A 20,904-nucleotide genomic window follows, 5' to 3' on the forward strand; every position below is an offset into this window, starting at 1 on the left:
GGGCCCACGTTATTTCCGTGTGGGGCCCACGTGATTTCCGGGTGGGGCCCACGTGATTTCCGGGTGGGGCCCACGTGATTTCCGGGTGGGGCCCACGTGATTTCCGGGTGGGGCCCACGTGATTTCCGGGTGGGGCCCACGTGATTTCCGGGTGGGGCCCATGTGATTTCCCCGTGGGGCCCACGTGATTTCCCCGTGGGGCCCACGTGATTTCCGGGTGGGGCCCACGTGATTTCCGGGTGGGGCCCACGTGATTTCCGGGTGGGGCCCACGTGATTTCCTTGTGGGGCCCACGTGATTTCCCCTGGGGGCCCACGTGATTTCCGGGTGGGCCCCACGTGATTTCCGTGTGGGGCCCACGTGATTTCCGGGTGGAGCCCACGTGATTTCCGGGTGGGGCCCACGTGATTTCCGGGTGGGGCCCACGTGATTTCCGGGTGGGGCCCACGTGATTTCCGGGTGGGGCCCACGTGATTTCCGGGTGTGGCCCACGTGATTTCCGGGTGGGGCCCACGTGATTTCCCCGTGGGGCCCACGTGATTTCCGGGTGGGGCCCACGTGATTTCCGGGTGGGGCCCACGTGATTTCCGGGTGGGGCCCACGTGATTTCCGGGTGGGGCCCACGTGATTTCCGGGTGGGGCCCACGTGATTTCCGGGTGGGGCCCACGTGATTTCCGGGTGGGGCCCACGTGATTTCCGGGTGGGGCCCACGTGATTTCCGGGTGGGGCCCACGTGATTTCCGGGTGGGGCCCACGTGATTTCCCCTGGGGTCCCACGTGATTTCCGGGTGGGGCCCACGTGATTTCCGGGTGGGGCCCACGTGATTTCCGGGTGGGGCCCACGTGATTTCCCCGTGGGGCCCACGTGATTTCCGGGTGGGGCCCACGTGATTTCCGGGTGGGTCCCACGTGATTTCCGGGTGGGGCCCACGTGATTTCCGGGTGGGGCCCACGTGATTTCCGTGTGGGGCCTACGTGATTTCCGGGTGGGGCCCACGTGATTTCCGGGTGGGGCCCACGTGATTTCCGGGTGGGGCCCACGTGATTTCCGGGTGGGGCCCACGTGATTTCCGGGTGGGGCCCACGTGATTTCCGGGTGGGGCCCACGTGATTTCCGGGTGGGGCCCACGTGATTTCCGGGTGGGGCCCACGTGATTTCCGGGTGGGGCCCACGTGATATCCGGGTGGGGCCCACGTGATATCCGGGTGGGGCCCACGTGATTTCCGGGTGGGGCCCACGTGATTTCCGGGTGGGGCCCACGTGATTTCCCCTGGGGGCCCACGTGATTTCCGGGTGGGGCCCACGTGATTTCCGGGTGGGGCCCACGTGATTTCCGGGTGGGGCCCACGTGATTTCCGGGTGGGGCCCACGTGATTTCCGGGTGGGGCCCACGTGATTTCCGGGTGGGGCCCACGTGATTTCCGGGTGGGGCCCACGTGATTTCCGGGTGGGGCCCACGTGATTTCCGGGTGGGGCCCACGTGATTTCCGGGTGGGGCCCACGTGATTTCCGGGTGGGGCCCACGTGATTTCCGGGTGGGGCCCACGTGATTTCCGGGTGGGGCCCACGTGATTTCCCCTGGGGTCGCACGTGATTTCCGGGTGGGGCCCACGTGATTTCCGGGTGGGGCCCACGTGATTTCAGGGTGGGGCCCACGTGATTTCCTTGTGGGGCCCACGTGATTTCCCCTGGGGGCCCACGTGATTTCCGGGTGGGGCCCACGTGATTTCCGGGTGGGGCCCACGTGATTTCCGGGTGGGGCCCACGTGATTTCCGGGTGGGGCCCACGTGATTTCCGGGTGGGACCCACGTGATTTCCGGGTGGGGCCCACGTGATTTCCGGTGGGGCCCACGTGATTTCCGGGTGGGGCCCACGTGATTTCCGGGTGGGGCCCACGTGATTTCCGGGTGGGGCCCACGTGATTTCCCCGTGGGGCCCACGTGATTTCCCCGTGGGGCCCACGTGATTTCCGGGTGGGCCCCACGTGATTTCCGGGTGGGGCCCACGTGATTTCCGGGTGGGGCCCACGTGATTTCCGGGTGGGGCCCACGTGATTTCCGGGTGGGGCCCACGTGATTTCCGGGTGGGGCCCACGTGATTTCCGGGTGGGGCCCACGTGATTTCCGGGTGGGGCCCACGTGATTTCCGGGTGGGGCCCACGTGATTTCCGGGTGGGGCCCACGTGATATCCGGGTGGGGCCCACGTGATTTCCGGGTGGGGCCCACGTGATTTCCGGGTGGGGCCCACGTGATTTCCCCTGGGGGCCCACGTGATTTCCGGGTGGGGCCCACGTGATTTCCGGGTGGGGCCCACGTGATTTCCGGGTGGGGCCCACGTGATTTCCGGGTGGGGCCCACGTGATTTCCGGGTGGGGCCCACGTGATTTCCCCGTGGGGCCCACGTGATTTCCCCGTGGGGCCCACGTGATTTCCCCGTGGGGCCCACGTGATTTCCGGGTGGGCCCCACGTGATTTCCGGGTGGGGCCCACGTGATTTCCGGGTGGGGCCCACGTGATTTCCGGGTGGGGCCCACGTGATTTCCGGGTGGGGCCCACGTGATTTCCGGGTGGGGCCCACGTGATTTCCGGGTGGGGCCCACGTGATTTCCGGGTGGGGCCCACGTGATTTCCGGGTGGGGCCCACGTGATTTCCGGGTGGGGCCCACGTGATTTCCCCGTGGGGCCCACGTGATTTCCGGGTGGGGCCCACGTGATTTCCGGGTGGGCCCCACGTGATTTCCGGGTGGGGCCCACGTGATTTCCGGGTGGGGCCCACGTGATTTCCGGGTGGGGCCCACGTGATTTCCGGGTGGGGCCCACGTGATTTCCGGGTGGGGCCCACGTGATTTCCGGGTGGGGCCCACGTGATTTCCGGGTGGGGCCCACGTGATTTCCGGGTGGGGCCCACGTGATTTCCGGGTGGGGCCCACGTGATTTCCGGGTGGGGCCCACGTGATATCCGGGTGGGGCCCACGTGATTTCCGGGTGGGGCCCACGTGATTTCCGGGTGGGGCCCACGTGATTTCCCCTGGGGGCCCACGTGATTTCCGGGTGGGGCCCACGTGATTTCCGGGTGGGGCCCACGTGATTTCCGGGTGGGGCCCACGTGATTTCCGGGTGGGCCCACGTGATTTCCGGGTGGGGCCCACGTGATTTCCCCGTGGGGCCCACGTGATTTCCCCGTGGGGCCCACGTGATTTCCCCGTGGGGCCCACGTGATCTCCGGGTGGGGCCCACGTGATTTCCGGGTGGGGCCCACGTGATTTCCGGGTGGGCCCCACGTGATTTCCGGGTGGGGCCCACGTGATTTCCGGGTGGGGCCCACGTGATTTCCGGGTGGGGCCCACGTGATTTCCGGGTGGGGCCCACGTGATTTCCGGGTGGGGCCCACGTGATTTCCGGGTGGGGCCCACGTGATTTCCGGTTGGGGCCCACGTGATTTCCGGGTGGGGCCCACGTGATTTCCGGGTGGGGCCCACGTGATTTCCGGGTGGGGCCCACGTGATTTCCGGGTGGGGCCCACGTGATTTCCGGGTGGGGCCCACGTGATTTCCGGGTGGGGCCCACGTGATTTCCGGGTGGGGCCCACGTGATTTCCGGTTGGGGCCCACGTGATTTCCGGTTGGGGCCCACGTGATTTCCGGGTGGGGCCCACTTGATTTCCGGGTGGGGCCCACGTGATTTCCGGGTGGGGCCCACGTGATTTCCGGGTGGGGCCCACGTGATATCCGGGTGGGGCCCACGTGATTTCTGGGTGGGGCCCACGTGATTTCCGGGTGGGGCCCACGTGATTTCCCCTGGGGGCCCACGTGATTTCCGGGTGGGGCCCACGTGATTTCCGGGTGGGGCCCACGTGATTTCCGGGTGGGGCCCACGTGATTTCCGGGTGGGGCCCACGTGATTTCCGGGTGGGGCCCACGTGATTTCCCCGTGGGGCCCACGTGATTTCCCCGTGGGGCCCACGTGATTTCCGGGTGGGCCCCACGTGATTTCCGGGTGGGGCCCACGTGATTTCCGGGTGGGGCCCACGTGATTTCCGGGTGGGGCCCACGTGATTTCCGGGTGGGGCCCACGTGATTTCCGGGTGGGGCCCACGTGATTTCAGGGTGGGGCCCACGTGATTTCCGGGTGGGGCCCACGTGATTTCCGGGTGGGGCCCACGTGATTTCCGGGTGGGGCCCACGTGATTTCCGGGTGGGGCCCACGTGATTTCCGGGTGGGCCCCACGTGATTTCCCCGTGGGGCCCACGTGATTTCCGGGTGGGGCCCACGTGATTTCCCCGTGGGGCCCACGTGATTTCCGGGTGGGGCCCACGTGATTTCCGGGTGGGGCCCACGTGATTTCCGGGTGGGGCCCACGTGATTTCCGGGTGGGGCCCACGTGATTTCCGGGTGGGGCCCACGTGATTTCCGGGTGGGGCCCACGTGATTTCCGGGTGGGGCCCACGTGATTTCCCCGTGGGGCCCACGTGATTTCCGGGTGGGGCCCACGTGATTTCCGGGTGGGGCCCACGTGATTTCCGGGTGGGGCCCACGTGATTTCCCCTGGGGGCCCACGTGATTTCCGGGTGGGGCCCACGTGATTTCCGGGTGGGGCCCACGTGATTTCCGGGTGGGGCCCACGTGATTTCCGGGTGGGGCCCACGTGATTTCCCCGTGGGGCCCACGTGATTTCCGGGTGGGGCCCACGTGATTTCCGGGTGGGGCCCACGTGATTTCCGGGTGGGGCCCACGTGATTTCCCCTGGGGGCCCACGTGATTTCCGGGTGGGGCCCTCGTGATTTCCGGGTGGGGCCCACGTGATTTCCGGGTGGGGCCCACGTGATTTCCGGGTGGGGCCCACGTGATTTCCGGGTGGGGCCCACGTGATTTCCGGGTGGGGCCCACGTGATTTCCGGGTGGGGCCCACGTGATTTCCGGGTGGGGCCCACGTGATTTCCGGGTGGGGCCCACGTGATTTCCAGGTGGGGCCCACGTGATTTCCCCGTGGGGCCCACGTGATTTCCGGGTGGGGCCCACGTGATTTCCGGGTGGGGCCCACGTGATTTCCGGGTGGGGCCCACGTGATTTCCGGGTGGGGCCCACGTGATTTCCGGGTGGGACCCACGTGATTTCCCCGTGGGGCCCACGTGATTTCCGGGTGAGGCCCACGTGTTTTCCGGGTGGGGCCCACGTGATATCCGGGTGGGGCCCACGTGATTTCCCCTGGGGGCCCACGTGATTTCCGGGTGGGGCCCACGTGATTTCCCCTGGGGGCCCACGTGATTTCCGGGTAGGGCCCACGTGATTTCCGGGTGGGGCCCACGTGATTTCCGGGTGGGGCCCACGTGATTTCCGGGTGGGACCCACGTGATTTCCCCGTGGGGCCCACGTGATTTCCGGGTGGGGCCCACGTGATTTCCCCGTGGGGCCCACGTGATTTCCCCGTGGGGCCCACGTGATTTCCCCGTGGGGCCCACGTGATTTCCGGGTGGGCCCCACGTGATTTCCGGGTGGGGCCCACGTGATTTCCGGGTGGGGCCCACGTGATTTCCGGGTGGGGCCCACGTGATTTCCGGGTGGGGCCCACGTGATTTCCGGGTGGGGCCCACGTGATATCCGGGTGGGGCCCACGTGATTTCCGGGTGGGGCCCACGTGATTTCCGGGTGGGGCCCACGTGATTTCCGGGTGGGGCCCACGTGATTTCCGGGTGGGGCCCACGTGATTTCCGGGTGGGGCCCACGTGATTTCCGGGTGGGGCCCACGTGATTTCCGGGTGGGGCCCACGTGATTTCCGGGTGGGGCCCACGTGATTTCCCCGTGGGGCCCACGTGATTTCCGGGTGGGCCCCACGTGATTTCCGGGTGGGGCCCACGTGATTTCCGGGTGGGGCCCACGTTTTTTCCGGGTGGGGCCCACGTGATTTCCCCTGGGGGCCCACGTGATTTCCGGGTGGGGCCCACGTGATTTCCGGGTGGGGCCCACGTGATTTCCGGGTGGGGCCCACGTGATATCCGGGTGGGGCCCACGTGATTTCCGGGTGGGGCCCACGTGATTTCCGGGTGGGGCCCACGTGATTTCCCCGTGGGGCCCACGTGATTTCCGGGTGGGGCCCACGTGATTTCCTTGTGGGGCCCACGTGATTTCCCCTGGGGGCCCACGTGATTTCCGGGTGGGGCCCACGTGATTTCCGGGTGGGGCCCACGTGATTTCCGGGTGGGGCCCACGTGATTTCCGGGTGGGGCCCACGTGATTTCCGGGTGGGGCCCACGTGATTTCAGGGTGGGGCCCACGTGATTTCCGGGTGGGGCCCACGTGATTTCCGGGTGGGGCCCACGTGATTTCCGGGTGGGGCCCACGTGATTTCCGGGTGGGGCCCACGTGATTTCCGGGTGGGGCCCACGTGATTTCCGGGTGGGGCCCACGTGATTTCCCCGTGGGGCCCACGTGATTTCCGGGTGGGGCCCACGTGATTTCCCAGTGGGGCCCACGTGATTTCCGGGTGGGGCCCACGTGATTTCCGGGTGGGGCCCACGTGATTTCCGGGTGGGGCCCACGTGATTTCCGGGTGGGGCCCACGTGATTTCCGGGTGGGGCCCACGTGATTTCCGGGTGGGGCCCACGTGATTTCCCCGTGGGGCCCACGTGATTTCCGGGTGGGGCCCACGTGATTTCCGGGTGGGGCCCACGTGATTTCCCCTGGGGGCCCACGTGATTTCCGGGTGGGGCCCACGTGATTTCCGGGTGGGGCCCACGTGATTTCCGGGTGGGGCCCACGTGATTTCCGGGTGGGGCCCACGTGATTTCCGGGTGGGGCCCACGTGATTTCCGGGTGGGGCCCACGTGATTTCCGGGTGGGGCCCACGTGATTTCCGGGTGGGGCCCACGTGATTTCCGGGTGGGGCCCACGTGATTTCCGGGTGGGGCCCACGTGATTTCCGGGTGGGGCCCACGTGATTTCTGGGTGGTGCCCACGTGATTTCCCCGTCGGGCCCACGTGATTTCCGGGTGGGGCCCACGTGATTTCCGGGTGGGGCCCACGTGATTTCCGGGTGGGGCCCACGTGATTTCCGGGTGGGGCCCACGTGATTTCCGGGTGGGGCCCACGTGATTTCCGGGTGGGGCCCATGTGATTTCCCCGTGGGGCCCACGTGATTTCCCCGTGGGGCCCACGTGATTTCCGGGTGGGGCCCACGTGATTTCCGGGTGGGGCCCACGTGATTTCCGGGTGGGGCCCACGTGATTTCCTTGTGGGGCCCACGTGATTTCCCCTGGGGGCCCACGTGATTTCCGGGTGGGCCCCACGTGATTTCCGTGTGGGGACCACGTGATTTCCGGGTGGAGCCCACGTGATTTCCGGGTGGGGCCCACGTGATTTCCGGGTGGGGCCCACGTGATTTCCGGGTGGGGCCCACGTGATTTCCGGGTGGGGCCCACGTGATTTCCGGGTGTGGCCCACGTGATTTCCGGGTGGGGCCCACGTGATTTCCCCGTGGGGCCCACGTGATTTCCGGGTGGGGCCCACGTGATTTCCGGGTGGGGCCCACGTGATTTCCGGGTGGGGCCCACGTGATTTCCGGGTGGGGCCCACGTGATTTCCGGGTGGGGCCCACGTGATTTCCGGGTGGGGCCCACGTGATTTCCGGGTGGGGCCCACGTGATTTCCGGGTGGGGCCCACGTGATTTCCGGGTGGGGCCCACGTGATTTCCGGGTGGGGCCCACGTGATTTCCGGGTGGGGCCCACGTGATTTCCCCTGGGGTCCCACGTGATTTCCGGGTGGGGCCCACGTGATTTCCGGGTGGGGCCCACGTGATTTCCGGGTGGGGCCCACGTGATTTCCCCGTGGGGCCCACGTGATTTCCGGGTGGGGCCCACGTGTTTTCCGGGTGGGTCCCACGTGATTTCCGGGTGGGGCCCACGTGATTTCCGGGTGGGGCCCACGTGATTTCCGTGTGGGGCCTACGTGATTTCCGGGTGGGGCCCACGTGATTTCCGGGTGGGGCCCACGTGATTTCCGGGTGGGGCCCACGTGATTTCCCCGTGGGGCCCACGTGATTTCCGGGTGGGGCCCACGTGATTTCCGGGTGGGGCCCACGTGATTTCCGGGTGGGGCCCACGTGATTTCCGGGTGGGGCCCACGTGATTTCCGGGTGGGGCCCACGTGATTTCCGGGAGGGGCCCATGTGATTTCCGGGTGGGGCCCACGTGATTTCCGGGTGGGGCCCACGTGATTTCCGGGTGGGGCCCACGTGATTTCCGGGTGGGGCCCACGTGATTTCCGGGTGGGGCCCACGTGATTTCCCCGTGGGGCCCACGTGATTTCCCCGTGGGGCCCACGTGATTTCCCCGTGGGGCCCACGTGATTTCCGGGTGGGGCCCACGTGATTTCCGTGTGGGGCCCACGTGATTTCCGGGTGGGGCCCACGTGATTTCCGGGTGGGGCCCACGTGATTTCCCCGTGGGGCCCACGTGATTTCCCCGTGGGGCCCACGTGATTTCCGGGTGGGGCCCACGTGATTTCCGGGTGGGGCCCACGTGATTTCCGGGTGGGGCCCACGTGATTTCCGGGTGGGGCCCACGTGATTTCCGGGAGGGGCCCACGTGATTTCCGGGTGGGGCCCACGTGATTTCCGGGTGGGGCCCACGTGATTTCCGGGTGGGGCCCACGTGATTTCCGGGTGGGGCCCACGTGATTTCCGGGTGGGGCCCACGTGATATCCGGGTGGGGCCCACGTGATATCCGGGTGGGGCCCACGTGATTTCCGGGTGGGGCCCACGTGATTTCCGGGTGGGGCCCACGTGATTTCCCCTGGGGGCCCACGTGATTTCCGGGTGGGGCCCACGTGATTTCCGGGTGGGGCCCACGTGATTTCCGGGTGGGGCCCACGTGATTTCCGGGTGGGGCCCACGTGATTTCCGGGTGGGGCCCACGTGATTTCCCCGTGGGGCCCACGTGATTTCCCCGTGGGGCCCACGTGATTTCCCCGTGGGGCCCACGTGATTTCCGGGTGGGGCCCACGTGATTTCCGTGTGGGGCCCACGTGATTTCCGGGTGGGGCCCACGTGATTTCCGGGTGGGGCCCACGTGATTTCCCCGTGGGGCCCACGTGATTTCCCCGTGGGGCCCACGTGATTTCCGGGTGGGGCCCACGTGATTTCCGGGTGGGGCCCACGTGATTTCAGGGTGGGGCCCACGTGATTTCCTTGTGGGGCCCACGTGATTTCCCCTGGGGGCCCACGTGATTTCCGGGTGGGGCCCACGTGATTTCCGGGTGGGGCCCACGTGATTTCCGGGTGGGGCCCACGTGATTTCCGGGTGGGGCCCACGTGATTTCCGGGTGGGACCCACGTGATTTCCGGGTGGGGCCCACGTGATTTCCGGTGGGGCCCACGTGATTTCCGGGTGGGGCCCACGTGATTTCCGGGTGGGGCCCACGTGATTTCCGGGTGGGGCCCACGTGATTTCCCCGTGGGGCCCACGTGATTTCCCCGTGGGGCCCACGTGATTTCCGGGTGGGCCCCACGTGATTTCCGGGTGGGGCCCACGTGATTTCCCCGTGGGGCCCACGTGATTTCCCCGTGGGGCCCACGTGATTTCCGGGTGGGGCCCACGTGATTTCCGGGTGGGGCCCACGTGATTTCCGGGTGGGGCCCACGTGATTTCCGGGTGGGGCCCACGTGATTTCCGGGTGGGGCCCACGTGATATCCGGGTGGGGCCCACGTGATTTCCGGGTGGGGCCCACGTGATTTCCGGGTGGGGCCCACGTGATTTCCCCTGGGGGCCCACGTGATTTCCGGGTGGGGCCCACGTGATTTCCGGGTGGGGCCCACGTGATTTCCGGGTGGGGCCCACGTGATTTCCGGGTGGGGCCCACGTGATTTCCGGGTGGGGCCCACGTGATTTCCCCGTGGGGCCCACGTGATTTCCCCGTGGGGCCCACGTGATTTCCCCGTGGGGCCCACGTGATTTCCGGGTGGGCCCCACGTGATTTCTGGGTGGGGCCCACGTGATTTCCGGGTGGGGCCCACGTGATTTCCGGGTGGGGCCCACGTGATTTCCGGGTGGGGCCCACGTGATTTCCGGGTGGGGCCCACGTGATTTCCGGGTGGGGCCCACGTGATTTCCGGGTGGGGCCCACGTGATTTCCGGGTGGGGCCCACGTGATATCCGGGTGGGGCCCACGTGATTTCCGGGTGGGGCCCACGTGATTTCCGGGTGGGGCCCACGTGATTTCCCCTGGGGGCCCACGTGATTTCCGGGTAGGGCCCACGTGATTTCCGGGTGGGGCCCACGGTGATTTCCGGGTGGGGCCCACGTGATTTCCGGGTGGGGCCCACGTGATTTCCGGGTGGGGCCCACGTGATTTCCGGGTGGGGCCCACGTGATTTCCGGGTGGGGCCCACGTGATTTCCGGGTGGGGCCCACGTGATTTCCGGGTGGGGCCCACGTGATTTCCGGGTGGGGCCCACGTGATTTCCGGGTGGGGCCCACGTGATTTCCGGGTGGGGCCCACGTGATTTCCGGGTGGGGCCCACGTGATTTCCGGGTGGGGCCCACGTGATATCCGGGTGGGGCCCACGTGATTTCCGGGTGGGGCCCACGTGATTTCCGGGTGGGGCCCACGTGATTTCCCCTGGGGGCCCACGTGATTTCCGGGTGGGGCCCACGTGATTTCCGGGTGGGGCCCACGTGATTTCCGGGTGGGGCCCACGTGATTTCCGGGTGGGCCCACGTGATTTCCGGGTGGGGCCCACGTGATTTCCCCGTGGGGCCCACGTGATTTCCCCATGGGGCCCACGTGATTTCCCCGTGGGGCCCACGTGATCTCCGGGTGGGGCCCACGTGATCTCCGGGTGGGGCCCACGTGATTTCCGGGTGGGGCCCACGTGATTTCCGGGTGGGGCCCACGTGATTTCCGGGTGGGGCCCACGTGATTTCCGGTGGGGCCCACGTGATTTCCGGTGGGGCCCACGTGATTTCCGGGTGGGGCCCACGTGATTTCCGGGTGGGGCCCACGTGATTTCCGGGTGGGGCCCACGTGATTTCCGGGTGGGCCCCACGTGATTTCCGGGTGGGGCCCACGTGATTTCCGGGTGGGGCCCACGTGATTTCCGGGTGGGGCCCACGTGATTTCCGGGTGGGGCCCACGTGATTTCCGGGTGGGGCCCACGTGATTTCCGGGTGGGGCCCACGTGATTTCCGGTTGGGGCCCACGTGATTTCCGGGTGGGGCCCACGTGATTTCCGGGTGGGGCCCACTTGATTTCCGGGTGGGGCCCACGTGATTTCCGGGTGGGGCCCACGTGATTTCCGGGTGGGGCCCACGTGATATCCGGGTGGGGCCCACGTGATTTCTGGGTGGGGCCCACGTGATTTCCGGGTGGGGCCCACGTGATTTCCCCTGGGGGCCCACGTGATTTCCGGGTGGGGCCCACGTGATTTCCGGGTGGGGCCCACGTGATTTCCGGGTGGGGCCCACGTGATTTCCGGGTGGGGCCCACGTGATTTCCGGGTGGGGCCCACGTGATTTCCCCGTGGGGCCCACGTGATTTCCCCGTGGGGCCCACGTGATTTCCGGGTGGGCCCCACGTGATTTCCGGGTGGGGCCACGTGATTTCCGGGTGGGGCCCACGTGATTTCCGGGTGGGGCCCACGTGATTTCCGGGTGGGGCCCACGTGATTTCAGGGTGGGGCCCACGTGATTTCCGGGTGGGGCCCACGTGATTTCCGGGTGGGGCCCACGTGATTTCCGGGTGGGGCCACGTGATTTCCGGGTGGGGCCCACGTGATTTCCGGGTGGGCCCCACGTGATTTCCCCGTGGGGCCCACGTGATTTCCGGGTGGGGCCCACGTGATTTCCGGGTGGGGCCCACGTGATTTCCGGGTGGGGCCCACGTGATTTCCGGGTGGGGCCCACGTGATTTCCGGGTGGGGCCCACGTGATTTCCGGGTGGGGCCCACGTGATTTCCGGGTGGGGCCCACGTGATTTCCGGGTGGGGCCCACGTGATTTCCCCGTGGGGCCCACGTGATTTCCGGGTGGGGCCCACGTGATTTCCGGGTGGGGCCCACGTGATTTCCGGGTGGGGCCCACGTGATTTCCCCTGGGGGCCCACGTGATTTCCGGGTGGGGCCCACGTGATTTCCGGGTGGGGCCCACGTGATTTCCGGGTGGGGCCCACGTGATTTCCGGGTGGGGCCCACGTGATTTCCGGGTGGGGCCCACGTGATTTCCGGGTGGGGCCCACGTGATTTCCGGGTGGGGCCCACGTGATTTCCGGGTGGGGCCCACGTGATTTCCCCTGGGGGCCCACGTGATTTCCGGGTGGGGCCCTCGTGATTTCCGGGTGGGGCCCACGTGATTTCCGGGTGGGGCCCACGTGATTTCCGGGTGGGGCCCACGTGATTTCCGGGTGGGGCCCACGTGATTTCCGGGTGGGGCCCACGTGATTTCCGGGTGGGCCCACGTGATTTCCGGGTGGGGCCCACGTGATTTCCCCGTGGGGCCCACGTGATTTCCCCGTGGGGCCCACGTGATTTCCCCGTGGGGCCCACGTGATCTCCGGGTGGGGCCCACGTGATCTCCGGGTGGGGCCCACGTGATTTCCGGGTGGGGCCCACGTGATTTCCGGGTGGGGCCCACGTGATTTCCGGGTGGGGCCCACGTGATTTCCGGGTGGGGCCCACGTGATTTCCGGGTGGGCCCACGTGATTTCCGGGTGGGGCCCACGTGATTTCCCCGTGGGGCCCACGTGATTTCCCCGTGGGGCCCACGTGATTTCCCCGTGGGGCCCACGTGATCTCCGGGTGGGGCCCACGTGATTTCCGGGTGGGGCCCACGTGATTTCCGGGTGGGCCCCACGTGATTTCCGGGTGGGGCCCACGTGATTTCCGGGTGGGGCCCACGTGATTTCCGGGTGGGGCCCACGTGATTTCCGGGTGGGGCCCACGTGATTTCCGGGTGGGGCCCACGTGATTTCCGGGTGGGGCCCACGTGATTTCCGGTTGGGGCCCACGTGATTTCCGGGTGGGGCCCACGTGATTTCCGGGTGGGGCCCACGTGATTTCCGGGTGGGGCCCACGTGATTTCCGGGTGGGGCCCACGTGATTTCCGGGTGGGGCCCACGTGATTTCCGGGTGGGGCCCACGTGATTTCCGGGTGGGGCCCACGTGATTTCCGGTTGGGGCCCACGTGATTTCCGGTTGGGGCCCACGTGATTTCCGGGTGGGGCCCACTTGATTTCCGGGTGGGGCCCACGTGATTTCCGGGTGGGGCCCACGTGATTTCCGGGTGGGGCCCACGTGATATCCGGGTGGGGCCCACGTGATTTCTGGGTGGGGCCCACGTGATTTCCGGGTGGGGCCCACGTGATTTCCCCTGGGGGCCCACGTGATTTCCGGGTGGGGCCCACGTGATTTCCGGGTGGGGCCCACGTGATTTCCGGGTGGGGCCCACGTGATTTCCGGGTGGGGCCCACGTGATTTCCGGGTGGGGCCCACGTGATTTCCCCGTGGGGCCCACGTGATTTCCCCGTGGGGCCCACGTGATTTCCGGGTGGGCCCCACGTGATTTCCGGGTGGGGCCCACGTGATTTCCGGGTGGGGCCCACGTGATTTCCGGGTGGGGCCCACGTGATTTCCGGGTGGGCCCACGTGATTTCCGGGTGGGGCCCACGTGATTTCAGGGTGGGGCCCACGTGATTTCCGGGTGGGGCCCACGTGATTTCCGGGTGGGGCCCACGTGATTTCCGGGTGGGGCCCACGTGATTTCCGGGTGGGGCCCACGTGATTTCCGGGTGGGCCCCACGTGATTTCCCCGTGGGGCCCACGTGATTTCCGGGTGGGGCCCACGTGATTTCCCCGTGGGGCCCACGTGATTTCCGGGTGGGGCCCACGTGATTTCCGGGTGGGGCCCACGTGATTTCCGGGTGGGGCCCACGTGATTTCCGGGTGGGGCCCACGTGATTTCCGGGTGGGGCCCACGTGATTTCCGGGTGGGGCCCACGTGATTTCCGGGTGGGGCCCACGTGATTTCCCCGTGGGGCCCACGTGATTTCCGGGTGGGGCCCACGTGATTTCCGGGTGGGGCCCACGTGATTTCCGGGTGGGGCCCACGTGATTTCCCCTGGGGGCCCACGTGATTTCCGGGTGGGGCCCACGTGATTTCCGGGTGGGGCCCACGTGATTTCCGGGTGGGGCCCACGTGATTTCCGGGTGGGGCCCACGTGATTTCCCCGTGGGGCCCACGTGATTTCCGGGTGGGGCCCACGTGATTTCCGGGTGGGGCCCACGTGATTTCCGGGTGGGGCCCACGTGATTTCCCCTGGGGGCCCACGTGATTTCCGGGTGGGGCCCTCGTGATTTCCGGGTGGGGCCCACGTGATTTCCGGGTGGGGCCCACGTGATTTCCGGGTGGGGCCCACGTGATTTCCGGGTGGGGCCCACGTGATTTCCCGGGTGGGGCCCACGTGATTTCCGGGTGGGGCCCACGTGATTTCCGGGTGGGGCCCACGTGATTTCCGGGTGGGGCCCACGTGATTTCCAGGGTGGGGCCCACGTGATTTCCCCGTGGGGCCCACGTGATTTCCGGGTGGGGCCCACGTGATTTCCGGGTGGGGCCCACGTGATTTCCGGGTGGGGCCCACGTGATTTCCGGGTGGGGCCCACGTGATTTCCGGGTGGGACCCACGTGATTTCCCCGTGGGGCCCACGTGATTTCCGGGTGAGGCCCACGTGTTTTCCGGGTGGGGCCCACGTGATATCCGGGTGGGGCCCACGTGATTTCCCCTGGGGGCCCACGTGATTTCCGGGTGGGGCCCACGTGATTTCCCCTGGGGGCCCACGTGATTTCCGGGTAGGGCCCACGTGATTTCCGGGTGGGGCCCACGTGATTTCCGGGTGGGGCCCACGTGATTTCCGGGTGGGACCCACGTGATTTCCCCGTGGGGCCCACGTGATTTCCGGGTGGGGCCCACGTGATTTCCCCGTGGGGCCCACGTGATTTCCCCGTGGGGCCCACGTGATTTCCGGGTGGGCCCCACGTGATTTCCGGGTGGGGCCCACGTGATTTCCGGGTGGGGCCCACGTGATTTCCGGGTGGGGCCCACGTGATTTCCGGGTGGGGCCCACGTGATTTCCGGGTGGGGCCCACGTGATATCCGGGTGGGGCCCACGTGATTTCCGGGTGGGGCCCACGTGATTTCCGGGTGGGGCCCACGTGATTTCCGGGTGGGGCCCACGTGATTTCCGGGTGGGGCCCACGTGATTTCCGGGTGGGGCCCACGTGATTTCCGGGTGGGGCCCACGTGATTTCCGGGTGGGGCCCACGTGATTTCCGGGTGGGGCCCACGTGATTTCCCCGTGGGGCCCACGTGATTTCCGGGTGGGCCCCACGTGATTTCCGGGTGGGGCCCACGTGATTTCCGGGTGGGGCCCACGTTTTTTCCGGGTGGGGCCCACGTGATTTCCCCTGGGGGCCCACGTGATTTCCGGGTGGGGCCCACGTGATTTCCGGGTGGGGCCCACGTGATTTCCGGGTGGGGCCCACGTGATATCCGGGTGGGGCCCACGTGATTTCCGGGTGGGGCCCACGTGATTTCCGGGTGGGGCCCACGTGATTTCCCCGTGGGGCCCACGTGATTTCCGGGTGGGGCCCACGTGATTTCCTTGTGGGGCCCACGTGATTTCCCCTGGGGGCCCACGTGATTTCCGGGTGGGGCCCACGTGATTTCCGGGTGGGGCCCACGTGATTTCCGGGTGGGGCCCACGTGATTTCCGGGTGGGGCCCACGTGATTTCCGGGTGGGGCCCACGTGATTTCAGGGTGGGGCCCACGTGATTTCCGGGTGGGGCCCACGTGATTTCCGGGTGGGGCCCACGTGATTTCCGGGTGGGGCCCACGTGATTTCCGGGTGGGGCCCACGTGATTTCCGGGTGGGGCCCACGTGATTTCCCCGTGGGGCCCACGTGATTTCCGGGTGGGGCCCACGTGATTTCCCAGTGGGGCCCACGTGATTTCCGGGTGGGGCCCACGTGATTTCCGGGTGGGGCCCACGTGATTTCCGGGTGGGGCCCACGTGATTTCCGGGTGGGGCCCACGTGATTTCCGGGTGGGGCCCACGTGATTTCCGGGTGGGGCCCACGTGATTTCCCCGTGGGGCCCACGTGATTTCCGGGTGGGGCCCACGTGATTTCCGGGTGGGGCCCACGTGATTTCCCCTGGGGGCCCACGTGATTTCCGGGTGGGGCCCACGTGATTTCCGGGTGGGGCCCACGTGATTTCCGGGTGGGGCCCACGTGATTTCCGGGTGGGGCCCACGTGATTTCCGGGTGGGGCCCACGTGATTTCCGGGTGGGGCCCACGTGATTTCCGGGTGGGGCCCACGTGATTTCCGGGTGGGGCCCACGTGATTTCCGGGTGGGGCCCACGTGATTTCCGGGTGGGGCCCACGTGATTTCCGGGTGGGGCCCACGTGATTTCTGGGTGGTGCCCACGTGATTTCCCCGTCGGGCCCACGTGATTTCCGGGTGGGGCCCACGTGATTTCCGGGTGGGGCCCACGTGATTTCCGGGTGGGGCCCACGTGATTTCCGGGTGGGGCCCACGTGATTTCCGGGTGGGGCCCACGTGATTTCCGGGTGGGGCCCATGTGATTTCCCCGTGGGGCCCACGTGATTTCCCCGTGGGGCCCACGTGATTTCCGGGTGGGGCCCACGTGATTTCCGGGTGGGGCCCACGTGATTTCCGGGTGGGGCCCACGTGATTTCCTTGTGGGGCCCACGTGATTTCCCCTGGGGGCCCACGTGATTTCCGGGTGGGCCCCACGTGATTTCCGTGTGGGGACCACGTGATTTCCGGGTGGAGCCCACGTGATTTCCGGGTGGGGCCCACGTGATTTCCGGGTGGGGCCCACGTGATTTCCGGGTGGGGCCCACGTGATTTCCGGGTGGGGCCCACGTGATTTCCGGGTGTGGCCCACGTGATTTCCGGGTGGGGCCCACGTGATTTCCCCGTGGGGCCCACGTGATTTCCGGGTGGGGCCCACGTGATTTCCGGGTGGGGCCCACGTGATTTCCGGGTGGGGCCCACGTGATTTCCGGGTGGGGCCCACGTGATTTCCGGGTGGGGCCCACGTGATTTCCGGGTGGGGCCCACGTGATTTCCGGGTGGGGCCCACGTGATTTCCGGGTGGGGCCCACGTGATTTCCGGGTGGGGCCCACGTGATTTCCGGGTGGGGCCACGTGATTTCCGGGTGGGGCCCACGTGATTTCCCCTGGGGTCCCACGTGATTTCCGGGTGGGGCCCACGTGATTTCCGGGTGGGGCCCACGTGATTTCCGGGTGGGGCCCACGTGATTTCCCCGTGGGGCCCACGTGATTTCCGGGTGGGGCCCACGTGATTTCCGGGTGGGTCCCACGTGATTTCCGGGTGGGGCCCACGTGATTTCCGGGTGGGGCCCACGTGATTTCCGTGTGGGCCTACGTGATTTCCGGGTGGGGCCCACGTGATTTCCGGGTGGGGCCCACGTGATTTCCGGGTGGGGCCCACGTGATTTCCCCCGTGGGGCCCACGTGATTTCCGGGTGGGGCCCACGTGATTTCCGGGTGGGGCCCACGTGATTTCCGGGTGGGGCCCACGTGATTTCCGGGTGGGGCCCACGTGATTTCCGGGTGGGGCCCACGTGATTTCCGGGAGGGGCCCACGTGATTTCCGGGTGGGGCCCACGTGATTTCCGGGTGGGGCCCACGTGATTTCCGGGTGGGGCCCACGTGATTTCCGGGTGGGGCCCACGTGATTTCCGGGTGGGGCCCACGTGATTTCCCCGTGGGGCCCACGTGATTTCCCCGTGGGGCCCACGTGATTTCCCCGTGGGGCCCACGTGATTTCCGGGTGGGGCCCACGTGATTTCCGTGTGGGGCCCACGTGATTTCCGGGTGGGGCCCACGTGATTTCCGGGTGGGGCCCACGTGATTTCCCCGTGGGGCCCACGTGATTTCCCCGTGGGGCCCACGTGATTTCCGGGTGGGGCCCACGTGATTTCCGGGTGGGGCCCACGTGATTTCCGGGTGGGGCCCACGTGATTTCCGGGTGGGGCCCACGTGATTTCCGGGAGGGGCCCACGTGATTTCCGGGTGGGGCCCACGTGATTTCCGGGTGGGGCCCACGTGATTTCCGGGTGGGGCCCACGTGATTTCCGGGTGGGGCCCACGTGATTTCCGGGTGGGGCCCACGTGATATCCGGGTGGGGCCCACGTGATATCCGGGTGGGGCCCACGTGATTTCCGGGTGGGGCCCACGTGATTTCCGGGTGGGGCCCACGTGATTTCCCCTGGGGGCCCACGTGATTTCCGGGTGGGGCCCACGTGATTTCCGGGTGGGGCCCACGTGATTTCCGGGTGGGGCCCACGTGATTTCCGGGTGGGGCCCACGTGATTTCCGGGTGGGGCCCACGTGATTTCCCCGTGGGGCCCACGTGATTTCCCCGTGGGGCCCACGTGATTTCCCCGTGGGGCCCACGTGATTTCCGGGTGGGGCCCACGTGATTTCCGTGTGGGGCCCACGTGATTTCCGGGTGGGGCCCACGTGATTTCCGGGTGGGGCCCACGTGATTTCCCCGTGGGGCCCACGTGATTTCCCCGTGGGGCCCACGTGATTTCCGGGTGGGGCCACGTGATTTCCGGGTGGGGCCCACGTGATTTCAGGGTGGGGCCCACGTGATTTCCTTGTGGGGCCCACGTGATTTCCCCTGGGGGCCCACGTGATTTCCGGGTGGGGCCCACGTGATTTCCGGGTGGGGCCCACGTGATTTCCGGGTGGGGCCCACGTGATTTCCGGGTGGGGCCCACGTGATTTCCGGGTGGGACCCACGTGATTTCCGGGTGGGGCCCACGTGATTTCCGGTGGGGCCCACGTGATTTCCGGGTGGGGCCCACGTGATTTCCGGGTGGGGCCCACGTGATTTCCGGGTGGGGCCCACGTGATTTCCCCGTGGGGCCCACGTGATTTCCCCGTGGGGCCCACGTGATTTCCGGGTGGGGCCCCACGTGATTTCCGGGTGGGGCCCACGTGATTTCCCCGTGGGGCCCACGTGATTTCCCCGTGGGGCCCACGTGATTTCCGGGTGGGGCCCACGTGATTTCCGGGTGGGGCCCACGTGATTTCCGGGTGGGGCCCACGTGATTTCCGGGTGGGGCCCACGTGATTTCCGGGTGGGGCCCACGTGATATCCGGGTGGGGCCCACGTGATTTCCGGGTGGGGCCCACGTGATTTCCGGGTGGGGCCCACGTGATTTCCCCTGGGGGCCCACGTGATTTCCGGGTGGGGCCCACGTGATTTCCGGGTGGGGCCCACGTGATTTCCGGGTGGGGCCCACGTGATTTCCGGGTGGGGCCCACGTGATTTCCGGGTGGGGCCCACGTGATTTCCCCGTGGGGCCCACGTGATTTCCCCGTGGGGCCCACGTGATTTCCCCGTGGGGCCCACGTGATTTCCGGGTGGGCCCACGTGATTTCTGGGTGGGGCCCACGTGATTTCCGGGTGGGGCCCACGTGATTTCCGGGTGGGGCCCACGTGATTTCCGGGTGGGGCCCACGTGATTTCCGGGTGGGGCCCACGTGATTTCCGGGTGGGCCCACGTGATTTCCGGGTGGGGCCCACGTGATTTCCGGGTGGGGCCCACGTGATATCCGGGTGGGGCCCACGTGATTTCCGGGTGGGGCCCACGTGATTTCCGGGTGGGGCCCACGTGATTTCCCCTGGGGGCCCACGTGATTTCCGGGTAGGGCCCACGTGATTTCCGGGTGGGGCCCACGTGATTTCCGGGTGGGGCCCACGTGATTTCCGGGTGGGGCCCACGTGATTTCCGGGTGGGGCCCACGTGATTTCCGGGTGGGGCCCACGTGATTTCCGGGTGGGGCCCACGTGATTTCCGGGTGGGGCCCACGTGATTTCCGGGTGGGGCCCACGTGATTTCCGGGTGGGGCCCACGTGATTTCCGGGTGGGGCCCACGTGATTTCCGGGTGGGGCCCACGTGATTTCCGGGTGGGGCCCACGTGATATCCGGGTGGGGCCCACGTGATTTCCGGGTGGGGCCCACGTGATTTCCGGGTGGGGCCCACGTGATTTCCCCTGGGGGCCCACGTGATTTCCGGGTGGGGCCCACGTGATTTCCGGGTGGGGCCCACGTGATTTCCGGGTGGGGCCCACGTGATTTCCGGGTGGGCCCACGTGATTTCCGGGTGGGGCCCACGTGATTTCCCCGTGGGGCCCACGTGATTTCCCCATGGGGCCCACGTGATTTCCCCGTGGGGCCCACGTGATCTCCGGGTGGGGCCCACGTGATCTCCGGGTGGGGCCCACGTGATTTCCGGGTGGGGCCCACGTGATTTCCGGGTGGGGCCCACGTGATTTCCGGGTGGGGCCCACGTGATTTCCGGTGGGGCCCACGTGATTTCCGGTGGGGCCCACGTGATTTCCGGGTGGGGCCCACGTGATTTCCGGGTGGGGCCCACGTGATTTCCGGGTGGGGCCCACGTGATTTCCGGGTGGGCCCCACGTGATTTCCGGGTGGGGCCCACGTGATTTCCGGGTGGGGCCCACGTGATTTCCGGGTGGGGCCCACGTGATTTCCGGGTGGGGCCCACGTGATTTCCGGGTGGGGCCCACGTGATTTCCGGGTGGGGCCCACGTGATTTCCGGTTGGGGCCCACGTGATTTCCGGGTGGGCCCACGTGATTTCCGGGTGGGGCCCACTTGATTTCCGGGTGGGGCCCACGTGATTTCCGGGTGGGGCCCACGTGATTTCCGGGTGGGGCCCACGTGATATCCGGGTGGGGCCCACGTGATTTCTGGGTGGGGCCCACGTGATTTCCGGGTGGGGCCCACGTGATTTCCCCTGGGGGCCCACGTGATTTCCGGG

Source organism: Ovis canadensis, chromosome 15 (genome assembly GCF_042477335.2).
Source record: "Ovis canadensis isolate MfBH-ARS-UI-01 breed Bighorn chromosome 15, ARS-UI_OviCan_v2, whole genome shotgun sequence".
In the NCBI taxonomy this organism is placed as follows: Eukaryota; Metazoa; Chordata; class Mammalia; order Artiodactyla; family Bovidae; genus Ovis; species Ovis canadensis.